Genomic DNA, 23,410 nt, shown 5'->3' on the forward strand with positions numbered 1-23,410 from the left:
ATTGTGCATATGTACCAGAGCTTTTTACTTTTTTATTTATTTTATTTTATTTTTATTTTTTTTGTAATTTTCTGAAGTTGGAAACTGGGAGGCAGTCAGACTCCCACATGCACCTGACTGGGATCCACCCAGCATGCCCACCAGGGGGTGATGCTCTGCCCATCTGGGGTGTTGCTCTGTTGCAACCAGAGCCATTCCAGCACCTGAGGCAGAGGCCATAGAGCCATCCTCAGTGCCCGGGCCAACCCTGTTCCAATGAAGCCTTGGCTGCAGGAGGGGAAAAGAGAGACAGAGAGGAAGGGGGGTGTGGAGAAGAAGATGGACGCCTCTCCTGTGTGCCCTGGCTGGGAATCGAACCCAGAACTCCTGCATGCCAGGCCGACATTCTACCACTGAGCCAACTGGCCAGGGCCGTACCACAGCTTTTTAATCAACTCATCCACTGACGGGCACTTGAGCTGTTTCCAGATCTTGGCTATTGTAAACAATGCTGCAATAAACATGGGGTTGTATTTCTTCTTTTGAATCAGTGATTTGGTATTCATAGGATATATTCCTAAAAGTGAGATAGCTGGGTCAAAGGGTATTCTATTTTTAATTTTTTGAGGAATCTCCATACTGTTTTCCACAGTGGCTGCACCAATCTGCATTCCCACCAGCTCATTCTTAATTTAACATTTAGTGTGAAGAAAAAAATTACATCAGAAAAAATAAATTAAAATATTTATTCACCATAGTACTGGAAGTTCTAGCTAAAATAATCAGGCAAGAGAAAAATAAGAAACATTCAAATTGGTAATGAAGAAGTAAAAATGTCATTTTTTGCAGATGATAAAAATCTTTATATAGAAAACCCTAAAGATTCCACCAAAAAACTATTACAAACAATAAAAAGTGCAGTAATGTTGTAGAAGACAAAAATCAAAGTAAAAAAGTCTACTACATTTCTATATACCAACAATAAAATTTCAGAAAAAAATGAGAAAAATAAACAAAATTCTTTTTGCAATGGCAACAAAAAGAATAAATACCTAAGAATAAACTTAACAAATGATGTAAAGGGCCTATATACTAAAAATTACAAAGCATTATTAAAATAAACTGAAAAAGACACAATAAAGAATAAAAATATCTTTTGTATTCATGGATTGGAAGAATCAACATAGTTAAATGTTTATATTTCCCAAAATAATATTTAAATTTAATGCAATCCATATAAAAATCAAGAATATTGTTTTTTTAAAAAAAGAAAAATTATCAGATTTGTATGGAACCACAAAGGACACCAAAAAAGTCAAAGCAACCCTGAGAAAAGAAAAACAAAGACACTCTGTGACTTCAATTTATACTACAAAGTGACAATGATCAAAAGAGCATGGTATTGGCAGAAAAATCAGACACACAGACCAATGGAACAAAATTGAGAGTCAAGAAATAAACCTAGATGTATATGGACAAAAATTTTTTGACAAAGAGGCCAAAAATATACAAAGAGGGAGAAAATATAGCTTCTTCAGTCAATGGTGCTAAGAAAACTGGAAGACCACATGCACAATATTGAAACTAGACTACACTTTGTTCCCACATACAAAAATTAACTCAAAATAAATAAAATTCTAAATAAAAATCCCAATACTATAAATAACATAGAAGAAAACATGGGTACTAAACTTATGGATCTTGATCTTAGAGAAGATTTTATGAATTGAACCTTAAAGAAAAGGAAATGAAATGCAGAAATAAATGAATGGGATTGTAACAAAATAAAATAATATATACAGCAAGAAGAAACAACCAACAAAATAAAAAAGCAACCAACTAAATGAGAGAAGATATTTGCAAACAACTGTTCCAACAAGGACTTATCCAAAATATGTAAAGAAGCCCTGGCCAGTTGGCTCAGTGGTATAGTGTCAGCCCGGGATTTGGACAGCCTGGGTTTGATTCCCAGTCAGGGCACACAGAAGTAGTGACCATCTGCTTCTCCACCCCCCCTCACTTCTCTCTCTCTCTCTCCTCTCTAAAATGAATAAATAAAATATTTTAAAAAATAAAGTTTAAAAACATCACTAAAATAAAATATATACAAAATATATAAAGAACTCATACAACTCACCTGACCACATAGGGGCACAGTAGATAGAGTGTCAGAATGGGATGCAGAGGACCCAAGTTCAAAACCCCGAGGTCGCCTGCTTGAGCGTGGGCTCATCTGGTTTGAGCACAGCTCACCAGCTTGAACCCAAGGTCACTGGCTTGAGCAAGGGGTCACACTCAGTCTGCTGTAGTCTCCCGGTCAAGGCACATATAAAAAAGCAATCAATGAACAGCTAAGGTGCAACAAAGAAAAATTGATGCTTCTCATCTTTCTCCCTTCCTGTCTGTCTGTCCCTATCTGTCCCTCTCTCTGTCAAAAAACAAAACAAAACAAAACAAAAAAATAATCCTCATACAACTCAACACCAAACAAACAATCTAATTAAAAAATAATAAGTGGACCTGAACAAACACTTCTTTCAAGAAGATAAAATACAAATGGCCAGCAGATATATGTAAAGTTTGTTCTTTTTCTATGTGTTTGTGCTCTTCAATTTACAATTTTCATAAATTGTTTATACAAGCATGTGTCTATTACCATATGTAAAACAGAGTCTCCAGAAGTACAGGTTATTTATAATTAAGTGGTAGAAAATTTCAGAACAATCAGAAAGGTAAGGAAACATTTTCTACAAGGTAACAAAGGCCAGAAATAAAGAAATATCAACATTAAAAATTATAAATATGGTTATATCATAGGTGTTTGTTACAAACTAATAAAAATGAGGTGGAATTGGAATAGATTGTGAGAGATTTTATTTACAGGCTCTTAATTCACTTATCTATTTCTTAATATAGAGAGATTATAAAACACTGAGTTTATTTATAGACATGTCAAATTTTATGTGAGAAAAAAGTACAGATAAAATTTTCTTATTTTTTGGGACAAATTTTATAGGCCAATCAATAACAAATAAAGTAAAAAGATATTCAAACTTTGTCCAAAATTTAGTAAAATCTTAAAATTTATGCTACTTAAAAGTGTACAGTTTGTAGAAATGAAATCAATATTCAACCTTTGATAATTATTTCAAGAAAAAAATAACAATGTAATTATCTATCAGATATTTGACAAGGTGAGGGGATAGTTGATTTGTTTCTGCAGTTATTTCTGAGATGTTAAATATGATTAGGTTGACTTCTCTCTCTTGACTCTCTTGCACACATAAAACAGAGACACATTATGATTAGAAAGTCAAAATCTTTGAATAAGTTTAAAATTACAGAAAACACTCAGCACCATGAAAGTTTTATTATTCAATATGTTTTTTCTTTCTTGTGACATATATACTTATTCCAAAATAACTATATTTCTCTAAACCAGGCAGACATTTAATATCTTATAGCATTTTTTATAAAGATTTTATTTATTGATTTTACAGAGAGAGGAAAGAGAGAGACAAAAAGCAAGAAGCATCAACTCCTAGTTGCTTCACTTTAGTTGTTCATTGATTGATTGCTTTTTGTATGTGCATTGACCAAGCAAGCCCAGGGTTTCAAACTGGTGATATCAGCATTTCAGCTCACCACTCTATCTACTGTGCCACCACAAAGTTCTTTTCACATAAGAAAATGTGCTTAGTTCATAACAAGGAATACAGACCCTTGCAAAAAATATAGCGCATAAAGTGTTAAAAGGAAGTGCTTTCAAGCTCTGAGGGGAACCAGGGATCAGAGACGAATAAAAAAGACAACTAAATATTTATTTATTTATTTAATTTTGCACAAACTAATGTTTGTTACAAAGTATTTTTTGTCTAATACAGAGATTTTCACAAGGCATTTCTGGTTTAAAGGTGATCTGGCACTTAATAGTGAAAATAAATGAATTACGTCACTGAGCAAAACTGGATAAAAATTGAAAATTATTGTAGCTTATAAGGCTACACATTGATAATACATTTATATAAGAAAATTATTTATAAAAATTATTTTCCAAAATAAAGTATGCATTTTTTTCTTTTGGGTGATCATGTTTAGATCTTCCAAATGCTATGCTGGCAGTAATGAGATGGGAAGGCAGGGGGGACAGGGTAATAAATCTCCATTTGTGCTTTTAGTTCAATTTAACATCTGATTTTCAAAGTTTTCAATACTCTCAGTAAACATTTTGCTTTTTTGTAGAAAAGTACAAGAGTGATGTTTTGAACAGAACATGAAATTTGAGTAAGATATAGTTTTGGCATGTTTCAAATAACCTTACATGATCATATTTCTGTTTCTAAGTCTTCTTGTGTGTCACTAAAGATTACTGAGTTATGATATTTTAATATATTTATTTTAAATATTTTATAATAATACTTAAACATATAAAATAGTTTATAATATTTTGTGAAGGTTGTGTGAAATGACATGTACATAACTCTTGTCACATTATTTGAACTACTTTATCCCTCTATTCTTTTTATTTTTGTTTATCCCTTCCTCATATAACAATTGTGTCTAAGATAAAGATGAGTATAAAGCCAATGATCAAATCACATGAGAAAAATTAAAACATTGTGTGTGTGTGTATGTGTGTGTATGTGTGTGTGTGTGTGTGTGTGTGTGTCTACCGGGAAAGTAATGTTGGCTACCATTTCACATGTGTTAGTCAATGTATTTGTTACACCAGCAGAATATTTCTATCATTATTTCAGAGAGCAGGATATGAAACTTTCAATGTGGCTGTTCCCTCATGATAATAACAATCATCCTGACTGCTGAGTGAGTGCTAATGTGCCAGGTACTATGCTGAATATGTTCTAAGATGAACTCTTTTAATTTTCACAACAAACATGGAAAGATTACTTGGTCAGATAAATTTTTTAAAAAAGGATTCAAAATGAGTACGCTAGAGGCTTTAAGTCAAGATAATGGTGTAGGTAAATGCGGTACTTGGAACCTCCCACAACCATATCAACACTACAACTAAACTATGGAACAGCCTCAAAACTAGCAGAACAGAAGTCCTACAAGTAAGGATATAAAAAAGAAGCCACATGGAGACTGGTAGGAGGCCTGGAGTTGAGAAATAGACTCTCTCGCTTCCATTTTGGCACCCCTATGATGCAAATGTTGGTACACTTAAAATTGTAGCAGCGACCTCTTACAGGATTTTCATATTTTGAATTCTTTTTACTGTTCTGATTGGGTGTTTTCTGGTACCTTGTCTTCCAAATTGTTGACTTCATCTTCTGTTTCATCTACTCTACAGTTAATTCCTTATAATGTATTCTTCATTTTAGTTAGTGTATTCCTTATTTCTCACTGCTTCTTTTCTGTTTTTATTTTTAATTTCCATTTAAAATATTTTAATTTTATTAAATTTATTAGGATAACATTCATTAATTAAATTATTTATATTTTAAGTGTGCAATTCTATAATATATTGTTTGTGTATTGCATTGTGTGTTTACCACTGAAAGTCAAGTCTTATGAAATTTCATTGTTAGTATTTAGGAATGCAGCAAATTTAGTACATGGATTTTGTATCCTGTAAGTTTAATATTTTAATTAAGAAAGAGACAGCAAAACATACCTTCTGTTTTATTTTATTAGATTTGTTTATTTTCTGTATAATGACAATGACTCTAATATATACTTATTAAATCCAGTTTTATAAATATTTAAATTAAATTAATTATAAAATTTGGAACAGAGGATTTTAATTTAGATTATATAAAGAGATAAAACAAAATCTAGTAATATCTCTTAAATTTCCAATTCTGATAATTCTAGTTTTTGTCATAAGTACTTGGGGGTTAAGAAAAATAACTTTGTGCAATGATAGTGAGTTTAAAATTTAGAGAGAAATTAGTTTGAATCCCAACATTGAGGCTGACAGGACTTGACTAAAATCTCAAGGTTCTATAACATATATATAAAGCATTAGTTTTGGTATTTTCAAAATAGTAATAAACTACTAAATTATTAATAAAAATAATAAGTTATCCATCAACATGAGAAATGTGTGTTTAATATATATTTTAAATTGCCAAGCCTTAGAAGCTAGATTGTACTGCAAAAGCCCAAAGCCAAGACATTACACTTTCTTTGAACAACAGAAGTTTATATCTTAGTCATGTGTCATGTCCACTAAAAGTAAGAAGGTGGTTCTGCTCCTTGGCATCTTTATTCTAGAACCCAGTCTTTTAGGGTAAGCTCTCACTAAAATGTTGCCAGTCTTCATGGTGAAAGGAAAAATAAATATCACTGTTTGTAAACAGTTGAAACGTTGTATTTGCTCTGATCATGTGAATTAGGCAAAGTTTTAGAAGGCTTAATGGGAGTTATCTCACCATGTGTTTGGAAAGAAAGAACAGCATTATGGAAGAGCTGTAAATTTCCATACGTCATTTCTCCACCATTACATGGATGAGGACTAACAGTTCAATGTACTCACAAATTTGTAACCACAGACTACAGCGATCAGAGAGCTGGACTAAAATGCCTTCATCAATGTGTATGTCAAGAGCAACTCACCACTGCTTACTCACTATATTTTAGATCAGCACCCAACTCATATTAAGGGAAAGATAGTCATTTTTTCTATTCAATTAAATATGAAGTTACAAAAATACTAGAATTTACATGATCCTGATAATACATATTTTATGCATATCTATTGTTTCTAAATCATTAAGATTCATACTCTAAAGTGCATGATCAGAAAGTGAAAGTCAACATACAGCCTGGAAGAAAATATTTGTAAATCACTTATCTGTAAGGGAGTTATATAAAGAAAACATAAAGACTAATTATAATTTAAAAATAGAAAAACATACAACTCAATTTAAAACTGGGTAAATGGCCCTGGCCGGTTGGCTCAGTGGTAGAGCGTCAGCCTGGCATGCGGGGGACCTGGGTTCGATTCCCGGCCAGGGCACATAGGAGAAGTGCCCATTTGCTTCTCCACCCCCACCCCCTCCTTCCTCTCTCTCTCTTCCCCTCCCGCAGCCAAGGCTCCATTGGAGCAAAGATGGCCCGGGCGCTGGGGATGGCTCCTTGGCCTCTGCCCCAGACGTTAGAGTGGCTCTGGTTGCGGCAGAGCCACGCCCCAGAGGGGCAGAGCATCTCCCCCTGGTGGGCAGAGCGTCGCCCCTGGTGGGCGTGCCGGGTGGATCCCGGTCGGGCGCATGTGGGAGTCTGTCTGACTGTCTCTCCCCGTTTCCAGCTTCAGAAAAAAGTACAAAAAAATAAATAAATAAAAAATAAAACTGGGTAAAGAATTCAACATATGAGTGACTAATAAGCACATGAAATGATATTGAAATCACTAGTTACTAAAGAGCTATAAACCAAAACACAGTAAGATACCACCTCACATCCAAAAAAGGGCTATAAATTTATATAATAATATTAATAATAATAAATATTGGCAAGACATGGAACAATTAAAATATTTTGTTGATAGGTATATAATATGCTACCATTGCAATGGTACCTTGGAATACAGTTTAATTTTTTTTTGAATTAAAATAAGATCCAGCACTTAAATATTCATGCAAGAATGTGAACACATATGCTCACATAAAGCATGTGTGCATGCATTTTTATCGCAACATTAGTCAAAGTACTCCAGAGGTAGAAAACACCCAAATGTCCACCAGTTGATACAATGTGGTATACATGTACACTTGGAATGTTATTAAGACAGAAGCAAGAGACAAGTCCCAGTACATCCTGCAATATGGATGAGCTTCAAAAACACTTTATAAATAAAAGAAGCCAGTCATATAAGACCACACTTTGTATAATCTGACATCTATGAAACGTCCAGTGCAGGAAAATCTATAAAGAAAAAAAGTAAATTAATTATTGCTTGGGTGGGAACAGTAATTGCAATCAGGCATGACATTGCTTTTGGACTACTGAAAATGTTCTAAAATTAGGCCCTAGTCATGGCATAAGAGGGTAAATATTTTAAAACTCACTGTTGCCTTAACACAGGTAAATTATGTAGCATGTAAACTATGTCATTATAAAGCTATTATATAATACTAGAAAAGTGCTCTTATTGGTGAGGGAAATTCTTTGTATAATTTATTAGCAAATTTATCCATCAAATCTGTATCCTGTTGCATCCCAATATTATTATGCAGATATTCTTATCCCAATTATGTGTGCTTTTAAAAAAATACAATTAATTAATTTTATTTTTAAATTAAAATTTTGGGGTGATATTGGTCAATAAGATTATCTAGGTTTCAAGTATGCATTTCTATGATACATGATCTATATATTGCATTATGTGACCAGTAATCAAAGTCAGATCATCTTGCATCATTATTTATTTAGCCAACTTTATTCTTACTCTCTCTGCATCCCATTTACCTCTGGAACCATCATATTATTGTCTGTCTTTATGAGTTTCAGTTTTATATCTCACATATGAGTGAAATCATATTGTTCTTATTCTTTTAAACTGACTTATTTTACTTAGTATGATATTCCAAAGATCCATCTATGTTGCTGCAAATGGCAGTATTTCACCTTTCCTTATGGCTGAATAGTATTCTATTGTGTTTATATGTACCACATTTTCTTTATCCAATTATTTATTAAAGGACACTTCACATGTTAACATATCTTGGCCACCATGAATAATATGGCAGCAAACATGGAGGTGCATGTATCTTTGCAAATATATGTTGTCAATTTTTCAGGGAGATACCTAGAAAAGGATTGCTGGATTACATGGAACTTTTATTTTTAATATTTTGAGGAACCTAAACTGTTTCTCAAAGTGTCTCTACAAGTTTATATATATATATTTTTTATACAAGTTTATATTTTCACTAGCAGTGAATGAGGGTTCCTTTTCTCCACAACTTTCGCATCAGTTGTTATTACTTATCTTGTTGATAATAGCCATTCTACGCTAGTCATGTTGAGCATCTTTTCATATATCTGTTGGCCATTTGTATGTCTTCTTGGAAGAAGTGTCTGTTCAGGTCCTCTCCCCATTTTTTTATTGGGTTTTGTTTGTTTGGTTTGAGTTCTTTATATATTTTGGAGATTAACGTTTTGTTGTAGCTGTTACTTACAAGTATTTTTCTCCCATTCAGTTGGTTGCCTCTTTGTTTTGTTGTCAGTTTTTTTTTCCTGTTAGTGGTTTTACTTCCTTTGCCTTTGAGATGCTGGTAAAATTGGAAAGCCACATGCAAAAGAATGAAACAACTAGATTGTAGTTTGTTCCTGTGTAAAGAAACTAATACAAAGTGAAACAAAGACATAACTATAAGATCTGAAATAATAAATTACAAAGAAGAAAATATAGGTATTAAGTTTATGGATCTTGATCTTGGAGAAGATTTTATGAATTTGACTCTAAAAACTATAATATAAAAGGCACAAATGAAGCAGTGCCATCTGAACTGGTTGAACCAAACTATGTAATCTGAGAGAAGGACATAGTTTAAATGAAATCTTAATTTAACCACAGAAAATTATCAGTTTGCTTTTTGAATGTTAACATTTGCTTTTGAATTAGATTGCCCTTCATTGCATGTTAATCAGAAATAATATAAAACCGTGAATGGAAACCCCTGAGGAATTCATTAATCTGTCCTCAAAATTTATAGGCATCTGCTGTGAATTTAAGAATCACAGAAAAGATACAGAATATAATTCCTCTTTAATCAGTCCACAATCTTTCAAAAAATTCTCTAATATTATTTTTAATCAGCTTCTTTGAAAGTAGTATTTTTAGCTTGTCTCCAGTATCACTGACATTATTACATTTTTCTTAAAATTGGTCACCTACTGATTTTTTAAAAATAGAGGACAGGTCCCTCTAAATGAGGCAATTTTGACAGCCATTTAAGTGAAAAAAGTTACACTTTGAGTCACAAAATATCAGAAAAAAATTGGCTTTGATTGAAAACAATATTTCTAAGTCAGGGGTCGGGAACCTTTTTAGCTGAGATAGCCATGAATGCCACATATTTTAAAATGTAATTCCTTGAGAGCCATACAATATGTTTAACACTAAATATAAGTAAATGTGTACATTTTATGTAAGACCAACACTTTTAAGGTACAATAAGTCTCTGAATTCTTTTTAATAGCATTCTTATGCTGTTGCTAATCAATGATTAATAAAGTACTTCTACATTAATGTGACTTCTGGTGCTGCATGGTTTTGCTGATGGCTTTGTAGTCTGGTGAGGTTAAGCTTCATGCAGGAGTTGAGACTTCCATTCGTTAAACGTGATCGTAGGTTGGTCTTAACATTCTTTAGATGTGAGAAAGACTGCTCACATGCATACGTAGAGCCAAACACTGTCAATACAGCAATACTCATATGCTGCAGCATGTGGTATGTGACGGGAAGCGTGTTCCAAGTTTTGACAATCAGCTGGTCCACGGGTTGAAGTTTTTTCATTTCTCCCCACTTCTGTTTGCTTTCCAACTCTGCTTGCTGTTGTGCAAGTCTTTTGAAATCTTCATTCAGTGACTTTAACTTATTCACCCACATGTCTGAGGCCTTCAGGTCAGCAGCTTGTAGTTCAAAATATCTGATGGAGACACTGGGGATATAACTCACATTGGTGCTGTCTACTGCACACTCATATGGATGGGTGATGAATTTAAAAAGATGAGTGCACTCACAAAATTCTCCAAAGCACGCTTTGAATGACAGCAGGAGATTAGATGTGAAGCCTGCTAGCTGCTGGAGATCACAATGTTGAGCAGGGTCACTTGCTGTGCATGCATCTTTAAACTCCCCAAGTTTTTCAAAGTGTAGTAAATGACCTGTTTCAATGTCAGTGATGAAAAGTTCCAGCTTGTTTTCAAATGCAGCAAACACTGCTTGTTGAATGGATTAGACTGTATTTCCAATGCCTAGCATTTTCACATTGAGCTGATCCAGATGTTCAGTCCTGTCCACGCTATAGTAGAACTTCAGGAGCCACTCAGTGTTAGCTAACTCAGGATGCTCAACGTTTTTCATTTCAAGAAAAGTCTGGATTTCGCTCCGATAAGCCGTGAAATGGCTGAGCACCTTCCCTCTTGATAACCAATGCACATTGCTGTGCAGAAGCAGACCAGGATAATTATTCCCAATTTCATCCAGCAGCGTTTTAAACTGGTGATCATTTAAAGCTTGGACAACAATAAAGTTGACTACCTGAATGACCAACAACATCACCTCACCAAGCTACTCGCCACACATCTGAGCACAAAGCGTCTCCTGATGTAGGATGCAGTGAAAACTTAGGATGGGTATGAAGAAGCACTAGGAATCCTCTTTTTTTCCCCACCATGCACGGAATACCATCAGTACACACAGCAATAAGTTTATCCATCAGTAGATTTTTTCTTTAGGGAGCTCAGAGAAAGACTTGAATAAATCCTCCCCTCTTATTGTCTCTTTCATAGACAAAACAGCAAGACTTTCCTCACGTCATGTGTCACCGACAGCATACCTTGCAATCACACTGAACTGGGATAAATGGCTTATATCTGTTGACTCATCCAAAGCGAGAGAAAAGAATGGTGTTGTGTTTATGTCCTTCACTTGTGTTGCCTCAATTTGATTTTTTATCATCATGGTATGATCATGAATAGTTCTTGCCGACAGAAGCATGTCTTTTATTCATTTGATTATCTTGTCTTTATCCAAAAAGTCATTAAAAAGTTCACTGGCAAGCATGAATATTTTGGCATACTCCCCATCTGTGAATGGCTTTCTGTTTCTCACAATTGCTAAAGCACCAGCAAAGCTAGCTGAATTTTAGCCACCATGTTGGGTTCAAACATGGAGTTGCTGCTGACTAACTTACACTCTGCACAGTAGTTCTTGACATGCTTTCTTCCTGCTGTTCCCTGCTGGATATTTTGAAGCAAATGTAGTATGGCGTGCATCGAAGTGCTGCTTTATATTTGACCATTTCAGCGATGCAATTTTATCTTTCATATTAGACACACTGCAGAACCTGCTCTCTCCACAAAGGTGAATTCCTCTGTCCATTTCTGCTGAAAAGTATTACATACTCGTCATCTTTTTTTCTTTTAGCCATCTTCATCGTCAAAAGGGTTTCTACAATTAGCTAGCTGACTACTTGATTAAAAGGAGGGAAGTTTACTTCCTGATCTCACAATGACCCATGTAAGTTATGTATTATCCAATAAAAATTTGGTGTTGTCCTGGAGGACAACTGTGATTGGCTTCAGCCACCTGCAACCATGAACATGAGCGGTAGGAAATGAATGGATTGTAATACATGAGAATGTTTTATATTTTTAACATTTTTTTAAAGATTTGTCTGCAACCCAGATGCAGCCATCAGAAGAGCCATATCTAGCTCTCGAGCTATAGGTTCCTGACCCCTGCTCTAAGTGTTAGTCAGAAAAAAAAGAAGTGATGTCATTCAGGCAATCTTCCTTTACTGTGTTTTTTTAAATTTTATTTTAAATTTTACAAAATAAATCTCTTTTTTATGATAGATAAATAGTAACAGATTGTTATAATTTTCATAGCAAACATCTAGGTCAGGATAAGCATCAAAGAACCAAGAGGAACACATTCAAACTGATTTGGGGGTGAACTGGTAGAGATACAAAGATCAGGAAACACTTTACCAAAGGAGGGGCATTGGACTGTTGAATTGGATTCTGAAAAAAAGAGACTGCATGTTCATACTCTTCTTACAAAATTATATACCTGAATGATATACTATATCAATATGAAAACAAGAGGGAGATGGACAAAAGCATGTGGAAATCCAGCAAAGTGAGTACATAGAAATCCAAGCTGAAAACAACTACACACTCTGCAGACTTGCTATAAAATCAAGTACACAGAAGGAATTAAAACATATGAAATAGTAGAGGCCAGAGAATGGACAGGAATGTGTACTTCTCACTGTGTGTGCGTACATGCATACATGCGTGTAGTGGAATGAAGTGGTGGAGGAGAATGGTCAGTCTGTAATGCCATCTAAAAGTTGGGACAAAATCCTTTCCACAATGGTGAGTCATGGAAGCCCATTAACCAAGGTGAATGCATGATTATATGGTCAAATTTGTATTTTGACAAATAATTTTTATCCCAAACACTTCAAAAATCCTGGCTGGGTAGCTCGGTTGGTGAAAGCATTGACCCGAAGCTCAGAGTTTGTTGGTCCGATAGTTCAATTCCCAGTCAGGGCACATACAAGAATAGATGAATATTCCTGTCTGTCTTTCTCCTTCTCTCTCTCTCTCTCTCTCTCTCTCTCTCTCCCCCCCCCACTTAAATAAATAAATAAATAAATAAATAATAAACTTTCAAAATCCTGAACTGTGCTATAGTCTGTAATAATTTGTTTTTCTTCTCTTTTCTTGAAATAAACATAACAAATTTAACCATTATTTAACTTCCTTTTACTTCAATAGAATGTATTTTTCTTCCCCCTTCTCCTGTATGCCACAGAATTAGGTTTTCCATATCCTCTCCCTGAAATCAGCTAGGACTCTTTTCTTCCTTAAAGAGACAGCCTTCAATGAAGAGTAAAGAATTACAAAACTAAGAACATGCTCTGCTTCAAATTAGCTTTGGTGACCTTAGTCTTAGTTTCCCTGTCTGTATAATGATGACAAATATCCACCTTAAAGTGTTATGAAATTAAATGAGATAAGGCATGTAAAATACCTATATCTGCCATTAATGCCTGGCAGAGTAGTAATCTCCGACTCATTTGTTAAGCTTCATGTCCCAAAAGCTTCTCTGATCTTCTCAGCCTACAAATTCTCCCTTTATGAGTACACAGAACACGTTCCAACTGCAGCATAAATTTAGTTCTTAAATATATTTTTTGAACTTTCCATTATATAGTTTTTAATTTCCTAAAGAGCTTATTTTATTTGTATTCATAGAGCCTCCACGTTTTGTTGTGATGAGTCACTTACACCTACTTTTCATAGGATAGATTTTCTCCTTTTTATTTCTCTACACAGGTAAATGTATAAATAAGGAGGTAAAAAGTAGTATGATGTATAGATAGATTATAATACATGTTTAGTTTATTTATAAAATATGTATAATCATTGTTTTGCTCAAAGCACTGTTAAACACTTTAACAAATACATATGAATGTGTCTATTAGGTTTAGTAATTGTCTTTCATTACCTGAGGGATGAGAAAGATATTGACTAATTCATCATACAGCATGATGGCAGCCAATGCTTAATACTAAAACAAAATTTGCATTCTAACAATGATACAATGTCTAAACTCAATGAAGACAGCTAGAACACTAAAAGAGGCACTTTCTGTGAAATTTTTTAACTTTCCAAGATGGATATTATTTATCATCTTGCACAAATCTGTGGAATCATGGATTTAAGAAGGAAAAAGTCAATTTTTCTCTTATGATTTTGTACCTCTGTTTTCCCACAAAAATGGTAAGGCTGGGCCAGCTGAATCTGATTGCAAAGAGGAAACTCATGTTGTCCTTTTGGGGTTAGGCAGGACCCTGCAGAGGGACACATGGATGGGGGATTTTGGGGCTGTGGCAACTGCTTTGTAGCTTATTTTGAGAGCGCTAGAGAGGCAGGTTCTTGTGTCATCCCCCTTAACATCCTGTGATGTTTGGTGTTGGAAATCAAGGGTATATATTTTGTTCAGGTGGTTCCCTATAATATTTTTTTTGTTTACTTTAAGATTTTTTTTAGAACAAGGCACAGACACAGTTGAAGCAAGACAGATGCTTCTGAGGAATAAATTAATATGTGGGCAGTTAGCACTGTGAAACTTCTGTCTAATCAAAGATGGTGAAAATTTCAGAAACTGAAGCAGAAACATAGTGGGGAATTATTGGGTGAATCCTTGGCAAAGCCCTCATGAGAACCCTTGAGCAACATTTGTTGAAGTTATAAGGCAAGGCTTACCCTAATCTTTAGGTTTATGTGTACATATATGTTTGGGGCCTACAAAGATCATGAGAGGAAGTTGAAACAAACAAACAAGCTAAAAATAAAAAATAAATAAATGAATCATGTAACTGCAAGGAATTTGGAACTCAGAAAAACCAAGATCTAAATTCTAATTCTCTTGTTCTCTTGGTTTTTTTTTTTTTTTTTTTTTTTTTTTTTTACTTTGGGTTTTTTTTTTCCCAATTTGATATTAATATTTGTCACTTGGAAATGAGTAATAATACATACTGGCAGGGCTATGAGTATTTAATGACATGGAATATGTAATAGGTCTTTTCACAGTGTGCAGCACAGACCATATGTTTAGCAAGATTGTCCTCTTCCCTCCTCCATATGCTCCCTGGGTCTACCACATGGGTATCAGCCTGAAGATAAACTTGACATAGAACTGCTCATCTTAGTTGGCTTAGACATAGAAGCTGGACTATTAATGGATATCAATAGGTAGAGTTCTTCTAAATAATGTTTAGTGGTGACAGTGTGATAAAGATTGTACCAGTAACACCTCAGATTTGGGCAAAGAATCTTGGCTTCCACAGAATTTTGAAGCCAATTGCTCCTGGCTCATTTAGAGGAAGGGAGGTGGGTGGGTAGAGGGGAGTCTTTCTGTGTGCACTTTTTAAAATGACTTTTTAATGATGACACAAACTGTTTCACACCTTAAGAACAGAGCAGAAATGGAAACAGAAATAAATCACGTTCTTGAGCTCTTGGCACAGAATTGGTGAAAGTAGTACTTTAAAAAATGAGGCCCTGGCCAGTTGGCTCAGCGATAGAGCATCAGCCTGGCATGTGAAAGTCCCGGGTTTGATTCCCAGTTAGGGAACAAAAGAGAACCACCTATCTGCTTCTCTACCCATCCCTCTCTCCTTTTTTCCTGTCTCTCTCTTCCCTCCCACAGCCAAGGTTCCATTGGAGCAAAGTTGGATTGGGCACTGAGGATGGCTCCATGGCCTCTGCCTCAGGCACTAGAATAGCTCTGGCCACAATGGAGCAATGCCCCAGATATGCAGAGCATCACCCCCTGGTGGGCATGCTGGGTGGATCCCAGTCAGACACATGTAGGAGTCTGTCAGACTGCCTCCCCACTTCTAACTTCGGAAAAAAAATACAAAAAAAAGAGAGAGAGAAAGAGAGAAAATTATGTAAAATTTGCATTTAAATATGCTCACTGGTTTTTCATGTACATAAAATTAGTTAAATAAATAACAAAGTTTTCCAAAACTCAGAAGTAACATTTTTATAAATGTGTACTTACATTTTCCTAATAATTGCAATTTTAAAATTTCAAAATCAGTGGCTAATATTAGATTGACTTACATGTATTCTAAGGTGAGGCTTGGTGACTTTCAAACAGTTTGAAAGAAAAAAATAAAAACATATTTCTCTCTGTTAGCTTAAGGTGTTATACTAGAACATTTACTTAGATATTAAAAATAAAAACTTCTTAAGTTCTGTAGATATTGGTCAAGTCTAGCTCTATTTCTACCACATAAAGGGCAGAGTATGGGCGTTGCCTGCCTTCTTGAACAGTCTGAGGTAGATTCAGGTGTCACGCTGTGCCTTGTCTGAATTGTGTTGCTTCAGTTAGAGACCAATGTCACCAACCTCATTTTATCTCTCCTTTTATTTTTCTCAATAGTGCTTGACATTAACCACAACTTCCTTCTTATACAATTCTAGTGCATTTTAGGTTTTAATTCAATGCTTTATTATGACCATGATAATTTTATCTTTTGGGGGGGGGTGTTTTGCTGGGATGACTGCAGCTCAGATGCACAAATTCTCATTAGGAAACACTTGGGATTAAGATAATATTTTTTTTTCTTTCATAAGAAACCAAGGATATCTGTTTTTAATAAAGTCAAAGCAACATCCGTGATCTTCTCATGCCTACTAATAATTGCTATTAGATCCTGAGTATTGAGGGAGATGTGGAAAATCAATTTAGAACAAGTGATTTACCTCTTCAGTCTTCTCTTTCTTCCTTGGTAAATAGTAATATGCACGTCTACTTAATGCATCTTGGTGAGTATTGACATGTGACTTTGAATGCCAAAGGTACAGTGCTTGAATGACAATAGATGCATAGTATATTTTGGTTTAATCCTCTTTCCATGGTGGCCTAAGAAACACTGACCTTTTGGCCAAGAAAAGAGTTTGGGCTGGGGAAGAAGACACAAATATATTGTAACATGGATGCAAATTGTTAGGATAATCACCAAGCAGAAAAGAATCAAGTGATACAATTTCCTTTTCAGAATCAGAGACATAGTGAAACATGTGTTAAAACAGTAAAATGTTAGCTAACATTGAAATTCATGTTTTCTAGTAGTTGGCCTTCCCTCCTCCAGCAATTTAGTGGGAAACTGTGCTAAATAAATCACATACCTTTTTAACCTATTTCAAGACATGAAGTCAATTTTTTCCACTAATCTTAGGAAGCATATATTTGAAAGCCACTGAATTAAGAAGTGTGGTCACCTTTTAAAACATCAGATGCTCAAAGCTATTCTCGATATCTTCTCTTTCATAGGTCCAGACAGACTCCTTGCTCTAGCAATTGTCTTTATTCTAGACCCTGCTCCAGGGGGACAGGTTTGAGAGATACGGTAAATCATCAGCTGAGTCATACCATTTAGAGTCAAACATAAGGTTCTGACAAAAATAAAAGGGATGATGTCTGCATGGGTTTACCTGACTGAAGTTATTCAAGGAACTTGAGGACGTGTTCAACCACAATGGAAATTTTTCACTGAGAGCTCAGTTCTCCATTGTGACTATTTTAAGAACAGTAGGAGCCCAGTAAGGTCTCTCAATCAACATTAACTGTGCTGCATCACTAGCGTCAAAGTCAGAGGAGGAGGAGGAGGATTCAGAGAGCTGTGTATATAGGCCCCCAGAGTTGCTTGCAATGCCACTACAGGTGGCCCTTACAGCCCTGAAACCAGCAATGGAGAATCTGCTTCCTTAGATGCTGCTTATTCTTTTTTGAATGCTTAGCTCCTTTAATTAAGTCATGTCAACCTAGGATAATCTTCCTTTCTTGATGTCCACTCTGACATAATACATAACCTCTTCAGGGTAATGATAATCCACTTATATGGACAAACTATGAGACAAACCCTATAGTCCATCCATAGAGCAGGAGTCTTGGACCCTATGTTAGAATTCTGCTTACCACACTTGGAACACCTAGTATTACCTTAAGCAGATGCCGTCAAGTTCATTTTCATGAGGTTGGCATTAATAAGAGCAGGGATAGAAATTACAGTTGAGGACTGTCTTTGTGCTAGCTACATGAAAATGACATTTTTAATGAGAAATTTTGTTTTAACTATGTTTTTGGGGGTATTAGTTTTAAAAATACATTAAGTGTTACAAAATTCTCAAGACCTTAAATACTATGTGAAAATATAAAAAATAAATAACATTTTTCTTCTTTCTCATGGCCGTTTAGTTCTGCTAAGTGAAATAAGCCAGCAGAGAAAGACGAATATCATATGGTCTCACGTATATGTGGATCTGATGAACACAATAAACTGAGGAACAAAAAAGAAACAGAGGCAGGGTCACAGGAAGCAGAGGGACAGCTGTCAGAGGGAAGGAGGATGAAGGGATGGAAACAGAGAAAGTGAAGGGACTAGTGAAATTATATATACATAACACAGAGATACAGATAACAGGACCGCAAATCCCAGATATAAGAGGGGAGAAGTTGGGGGAGGGGCACAAAGGGGGTGAAATAGGAATGGAAGGAGACTTTGCATGGGGCATGGGGTGCATGATGTAGGGTGTAGAGGGTTTTGTATTGAGTGGAACACTTGAAACCATGTCAACACAATAAACTTAAAATAAAAATAAAAGTTTTCCAAGGCATTAGAATGTTTCTTTTTTTTTAATTTTTTTTTATTTATTCATTTTAGAGAGGAGAGAGAAAGGGAGAGAGAGAGACAGAGAGAGAAGGTGGGGAGGAGCTGGAAGCATCAACTCCCATATGTGCCTTGACCAGGCAAGCCCAGGGTTTCGAACCGGCGACCTGAGCATTTTCAGGTCTACGCTTTATCCACTGTGCCACCACAGGTCAGGCTTGGAGTTGCTTTGTAAATTGAATACATAGTAAGTTTCTTCAGATAAACACCTAGAAGTAAAATTGTTGGGTTCTTTTTTGTTGTTATAACAGGTTTTTTTGTTTTGTTTGTTTGTTTTTTAATTACCATTTTCCTTTGAATGTAACTTTTTTTTCTTCTGGTTGCTTTTTAGATTTTCTATTTTTAATTGGTTATAAGCAGTTTAATTATAATGTACTTTGGTTCATTTTTCTCCATGACTCTTGCACGTGGGGTTCATTGAGCTTCCTGGCTATTTGAGGTAAAACTTTTCATTAGATATCAGAGAACTCTGTCCACTACCTATTCAAATATATTTTTTCCCAACCCTTTTTCAAGACTCCATTTGTTTGTATATGAGGCTACTTGAAGTTTTCTTATAGCTCATTGAGGCTTTATGTATTTAATCATTTGTTTATAATTCGTTTTTTTCTCATTGTGCTTTATTTTGGTTAGTTTATATTGTTCCATCTTCCAACGCACTAATTTTTTTTCTGCAATGTTTAAACATTCTTAAATATTACTCATATTTTCACCTGGGAAATCAAAGTGTTTATTTCTAGACATATATTTGGATGTCTTTAATATCTTCATATCTCTTCTTAATGTTCTAAACATAACAAGGCACTTATAGTAACTTTTAATGTTTGCTAATTCTGTCAGTAAGACTGAATCAGTTTTGATTGATTTTTTTTTCTTTATTCAATAGAGGTCATATTTCTGTCATGTCTGGTCATTTTGGCTATAAGCCAGACATTATCAAGTTTAACCAGTTGCGTGTCAGATTATTTGTGTTCCTACAAATATTTTAGAGCTTTACTCTGGAATGCAATCAGATTACTAGGAAAGAGTTCAAACTTTTGAGGCTTTGATTTTAAGACATGCTATATAGAAAACCTGAATGGTACTGCGTATTCTACCCAATGCTCCATGGTAAATGAAGTTTTCCATTTTTGTTACTGTGAACAGACACAATTCCCAGTCTTGCATGAGGACCAGGTACTGTTGCCTTTAATAGTTTTAGGTGGTTTTATTTTTTACCAGTTTTCTACAGTGTTTAGAGAAATGCTCTTATCAGGGCTCTGTTAAATACTTGAGAATTACCCTCCACAGATCTACAGAATTCTGTATACAGCTTTCCTTTTCCTCTGATCATCTGTCTTGCCAATGTTAGCTCACACAATTAATAGATAATTTAAATTGGCCTGTATCTATTAAAAAGGAACTAATTATTAATAATGTTCCAAACTAGAAATCATCAGACTCAATTGGGTTTACTGATAAATTTTACTGAACATTAAAGGAAGTAAAATATTTATTTTCTACAATAGCTTCTAAAACATAACAGAGGAAACACTTTCTTCTTTTTTAATCCTTTTATTAATTTTAATGGGGTGACAGTAATAAATTAGGGTACATATGTTCAGAGAAAACATCTCCAGGTTATTTTGTCATTTAATTATGTTGCATACCCATCACCCAAAGTCAAATTGTCTTCTATCACCTTCTATCTGATTTTCTTTGTGCCCCTCCCCTCCCCCACTCCTTCCCTCACCTCTCCCATCCCCTCTCCCCCAACCCCACCCCAACCCCGGTAACCACAACACTCTTTTCTATGTCTCTTAGTCTCATTTTTATGTCCTACCTATGTACGGAATTATACACTTCTTAGTTTTTTCTGATTTACTTATTTCACTCAGTATAATGTTATCAAGTTTCATCCAGGTTGTTATAAATGATCTGATGTCATCATTTTTTATGGCTAAGTCATATTCCATAGTATATATGTACTATATCTTCTTTATCCAATCATCTATTGAAGGGCTTTTTGGTTGTTTCCATGTCTTTACCACTGTGAACAATGTTGTGATGAACAAGGTGGTGCATGTGTCTTTATATACCAATAATTTTGAGTTTTGGGGGTATATACTCAGTAGAGGGATTGCTGGGTCATATGTTAGTTCTATTTTTAGTTTTTTGAGGAACCACCATACTTTCTTCCATAATGGTTGTGCTACTTTACATTCCCACCAACAGTGGATGAAGGTTCCTTTCATCCACAGCCTCTTCAACACTTGTTATTACCTTTCTTGTTGACAATAGCTAATCTAACAGGTATGAGGTGGTATGTCATTGTAGTTTTGATATGCATTTCTCTAATAGCTAATGAAAATGAGCATATTTTCATATATCTGTTGGCCATTTGAATTTCTTTCTGGGAGAAGTGTCTGTTCATGTCCTCTTCCCATTTTTTTATTGGATTGTTTGTTTGTTGTTGAGTTTTATGAGTTTTTATATATTTTGGATATTAGGCCCTTCTCTGAGCTGTTGTTTGAAAATATCATCTCCCATTTAGTTGGCTGTCTTTGTTTTGTTGTCAGTTTCTCTTGCTCTGCAAAAACTTCTTAGTCTGATGTGGTCCCATTCATTTATCTTTGCCTTCACTTCCCTTGCCTTTGGAGTCAAATTCATAAAGTGCTTTTTATAACCAAGGTCTGAGAGTTTAGTACCTATGTTTTCTTCTATGTACTTTATTGTTTCAGGTCTTATAATTAGGTCTTTGATCCCTTTTGAATTAATTTTAGTACAGGGGACAAACTGTAGTTGAATTTCATTCTTTTGCATGTGACTTTCCAGTTTTCACAGCACCATTTGTTGAAGAGGCTTTCTTTTCTCCATTGTGTGTTGTTTGGCCCCTTTCTCAAAAATTATTTGGCCATATATATGTGGTTTTATTTCTGGGCTTTCTATTCTGTTCCATTGGTCTGAGGGTCTATTTTTTGGCCAATACCTTGCTGTTTTGATAATCGTGGCTCTGTAGTATAATTTGAAGTCAGGTATTGTAATACACCCAGCTTTGTTATTTTTCCTTAGGATTGCTTTGGCTATTCGGGTGTTTTTATAGTTCCATATAAATCTGATGATTTTTCGCTCCATTTCTCTGAAAAATGCCATTAAAATTTTGATGGGAATTGCATTGAATTTGTTTATTGCTTTGAGTATTATAGTCATTTTGATTATATATATTCTTCCTATCCAAGATTCAGGAATATTTTTCTATTTCATTGTATCTTTTTCGATTTCCCTTAACAATGCTTTGTAGTTTTCATTATATACGTCCTTTACATTCTTTGTTATGTTTATTCCTAGGTATTTTTTGTTGTTGCAACCATGAAGGGGATTAATTTTTTTTTAGTTTGTTTTCTGATGTTTCATTGTTAGCATATAGGAAGCAATGGACTTTTGTATATTAATTTTGTATCCTGCGACCTTACTGTATTGGTATATTGTTTCTAGTAATCTTTTTGTGGAGTCTTTGGGGTTTTCAATATATAAGATCATATTATCTGCAAAAAGTGAAATCTTTACTTCTTCTTTTCCAGTATGAATGCCTTTTATTTTTATTTCTTTTCTGATTGCTCTGGCTAGAACTTCCAGCACCACGTTAAATAAGAATGGAGAGAGTGGACAACCCAGTTTTGTTTCAAATTTAAGGGGGAAAGTCCTCAGTTTTATGCCATTTAATATGATGTTAGGTGATGGTTTATCATAGATGGCCTTTATTATGTTGAGATATTTTCCTTCTATACCCATTTTGTTGAGTGTTTTAAACATAAAATTGTGTTGTATCTTACTGAATGCCTTTTCTGCATCTATTGATAAGATCACATGGTTTTTGTTTTTTGTTTTGTTGATATGGTGGATTACATTAACCGTTTTACGTATGTTGAGCCATCCTTGTGATTCAGTGATAAGCCCCACTTGATCATGATGTATTACTTTTTAATATGTTGTTGTATTCAATTTGCTAGTATTTTGTTCAGTATTTTAGCATCTGTATGCATTAGAGATATTGGTCTGTAGTTTTCTTTTTTTGTGCCGTCCTTGCCAGGTTTCAGTATGAGGGTTATGTTGGCCTCATAAAATGTGTTTGGAAGTATTGCTTCTTCTTCAATTTTTTGGAAGATAAAAATATGAAAGAAAAAAAAGTGGAAGAAGTTATAATGACTGGATTATTCTTGATTTTGAGAGGTTATCTTTTTTCTTTTTCCTTCTTCTCTCTCTTTATTGTTTGGTGGCACTGTACCCCAGGCTCTGCCCCAGTGTCACACTTAGGTAGAGATTTTCAGTTGATGTGTTGCTATGGCGATGTCATATACTAGGCCTCAGTCTTGTTGGTAGTAGGGGCTTGTTAGCATTTGCAGGCTCCAACAATGGGAGAGTCCATTTTCCTCGAGCCTCTCTCCAAGTCTCTCCTTCCTGAATTAGAAATCTGGTGATCCAGCTATGAAGTGCCCCTG

The sequence above is a fragment of the Saccopteryx leptura genome, chromosome 7, assembly GCF_036850995.1.
Source record: "Saccopteryx leptura isolate mSacLep1 chromosome 7, mSacLep1_pri_phased_curated, whole genome shotgun sequence".
Classification (NCBI taxonomy): Eukaryota; Metazoa; Chordata; class Mammalia; order Chiroptera; family Emballonuridae; genus Saccopteryx; species Saccopteryx leptura.